Genomic DNA, 3,514 nt, shown 5'->3' with positions numbered 1-3,514 from the left:
AATTACGACTTAGTTACCCAATGAGAAGTGTTCTAATATAGACAATGGGTCGTGTCTCATATTATTTGTTATATTTTTATTATTCATTATTTTCACTTGACTCGCATAAATAATTTTGTTCGACATTAATATGCAGTTGTACTTCGTAGCACTTCACTTGCAATTTGCAATTTCTAGTATCAATAATAGTACGTTGTGGGATATAAATTTAAGAGATCTTCACTGTAATTGGTCTGGTGGGAGGTGGCAGTTTGTGTTGCTAGTGCAGCTATTTTACTTGTTATTTTCTATGTGACGTTTCCTTATATCAGGTAAGCTTATTTCACTTTCGTGGCACCATACTGCTACATACTTCACGTTACAGCAAAGTCAGTATCAGGGGCCGTTCCTGAATTTTTCTGACGAGGTGGGGGTGGGGTGGGGTGAGGGGGAGCAACAGGTATTCCACACCCACCTCAGCCCCACCATGGCTGACGCTGAGGTGAGCAAATTTTAAGAATAGGACCCTCTAGACGCTCGAAAATGGCACTCTCAGATGGTAAAAAAAAATGTTTTTTCATGAAAGCATTTTTCCTCGACAAAAAATATTGACGGGCTATAATGCTCCCTCTCACTCACGGGCGTCGCAAAAGTCTAAACAAGGACCTATAGTTTATTCTATACTGGGAGTTGCAAAGCAAATTACTATTTTGGTACCTCAAGATGCCCAGAAATGGCACTCATTCAGAATTTTGCTCTTAAAGACCCAATAATTCAATTTATATCGGGGAAAATAAAAAAAAATAAGGCATTACATTATTTACCTAGTTTTGCTATAAATGTGAAAATTTACAATAAGCTAGTTAACTAGTTACTCTTTACTGTCTTTATCAATTTTAATTGAAATGATCATAATGCCAATTTCGAAGATGGTGTTCATTTTGGCGGAGAAAATGGTTATTTTTGTAAGATTATATTATTATTATTATTATTATTATTATTATTATTATTATTATTATTATTATTATTATTATTATTATTATTATTATTATTGTACTAAATAAAATCTCATCAAAGCAATCACATATAGAATATATATAAATATTATTAGTAATATTTAATAGTAGTATTATGATTATTTATTATTGTTGAAATCATTAATAATATTATGTATATATTACTGTATTGTATTTCTGTTATTTCAAAATTATATTTTAATATTAGAATGAATTACATTGTTAGTACTGTTATATAATAATATTTATAATATTTTTATTACCACTATTGATATCATTACAGTATTATCATCATCCGTCATCATCATCCTCATCCTATTCGTCATCGTCATCATCATTATCATTGTTGTCTAATCATTATAATCATCTTTGCTATCATCGATCATTGTAATCATCACCATCATCATCACATCATACTCATCCATCTTCATCGTCCTCATCTTCATCACGTCCTTATCAATCATCTATCGTCGTTATCATCATCCTCATAATCTTCATCCTCCTCATTCTTCATTTTCTTCATCATCATATTCATCCACATCCATCATCATCAATGTCATAGCCAGCTATTGGCACAGTTGGGACAGTCCCACACCATTTTTCCAATGGGTCCACAAAAAAATGGTCCACATTTTAAAGAAGGTTCCAAATTATGTAATTTTATGCATAAAATGGATCCAGATACCTTATATTTAGTTAAATATGAGTAAAATTTAAGAAAATGGGTCCAGATATTTCATATTTTTGCGGAAAATGGTCCACATTGTTTGAATTTACACGTAAAGTGGGTCCGCTCTGATATTGTCACACGCCGTTTGAAAATCGTGGACATGGCATTGATCCTACTAATCATTCTCATCCATCATCATCCTTATTCTCATCATCATCAACTTCATCCTTATCCTATTTATCATCATCACTCATTCATCATCGTAGTCCTCATTATCATCATCATTGTCATTATCATCCTCATCATCATCCTCATTACAATCATCATCTATCATCATCCATCATCATCCTTGTCCTCATCATCAACCACATCATCATAATCCTTATTAATCATCATTATCAATCATCATCCTCATCATGAGGATGATAATGAAGATGAGGACGACAAGAATGAAGATGAGGATGAGGGGCAGACGGGATGTTTCTCATCATTCGTCATCATTAACCTCATCAACATCATTCTCATCCATCATCCTCATCATTATCACGATCACCCTCATCAACGACCATTATCATCAATCATAATCATCATCATCCTTATTTTCATCATCATCAAACTCATCATCCTAATCCTTCTCCTTACTATCATCATTATCCTCACCATCCTTATCAACATCATTTTCTTCCTCATCATCATCTATCATCAATCATCATCTACCTCATCATCTTCCTTTTCCTCATCAGCCGCATCATCCTCATACTCCTCAGCCGCATCATCCTCATCATCATTCTTATCTTAATCACCATAATCATAATCATCATTATCATCATCATCGTCATCATCACCATCATCATTTTCATCATTATCCTCTTCATCAGTCACTACCATCATCATCTGAATGATGAAGATGAGGATGACGAGAATGAAGATAAGGACAAGGGTGAGGATGAAAGGGATGATTCTCATCATTCATCATCATTCTTATCAATCATTTTCTATCATTCTCATCACCATCATCACAATTCATTATCATCAACAACGATTATCATCAATCGTAATCACCATCATCTTCTTCCTCACCATCATCCTCATCATCTTTCTTCTCCTCATCATCATCAACATCCTCCTTATAATTGGGAATATACTGAGGATGGGGATGACAATAAGGAAGATGATGATGATATTAATAATTTAATGACATCAGTATATTAAGAATAACAGTACTAACGCTAATATTAATGTGAATTATAAACTATAATTTTTTTTAAACGCATAAGAATAGTGATATACTATATTAATAATATTATAGAGTAACAACATTTAATAGTATACTAATGATGATGAAGAAAAATGTAGTGTAGAAAAATTAAATTTAAATAGGTAAACATTTCCCTTAATTTTGATTGTCGTAGTCTTGAAATTCGGTGTGTTGACGTCATCATTCCAAATTTGCTTGGGAGGTGGGGAATTCCCGTCTGACAGGCGTAGACTCCCATCGTCCGATGTCGACAAGGTTGCCACACCATAAATAATGATTTGCTTATCCATATAACATTATTTTGATTGCCAATCCCTAATATTTTGGCTTAAAAGCAAAATTTTGGGCCATACAAAGCTAAAAAGAAACTCTCCCCTAAACCCAGGGAAGTTTATTCCAGGACTCTGACCGAGGGTCTAGTTGCCCTGAGTTTGGCCCACCTTATCAGACCCCCTGGGGCCACCACTGAACGAATATAATGGGTAAGTATTTAACTAAGGTCCTGTCAGTTTTCACAGTTATAGAAAAAAACTAAGTGACTAAAAGAATTGGTATGTTAAAGCAAAATTTCACTATTTCGTTTTTTCGTTG

This window comes from Anneissia japonica, unplaced genomic scaffold, assembly GCF_011630105.1.
Source record: "Anneissia japonica isolate Jap-2015-1 unplaced genomic scaffold, ASM1163010v1 scaffold3334_len1275209_cov185, whole genome shotgun sequence".
NCBI lineage: Eukaryota > Metazoa > Echinodermata > Crinoidea > Comatulida > Comatulidae > Anneissia > Anneissia japonica.
This window is presented reverse-complemented; position numbering follows the sequence as displayed.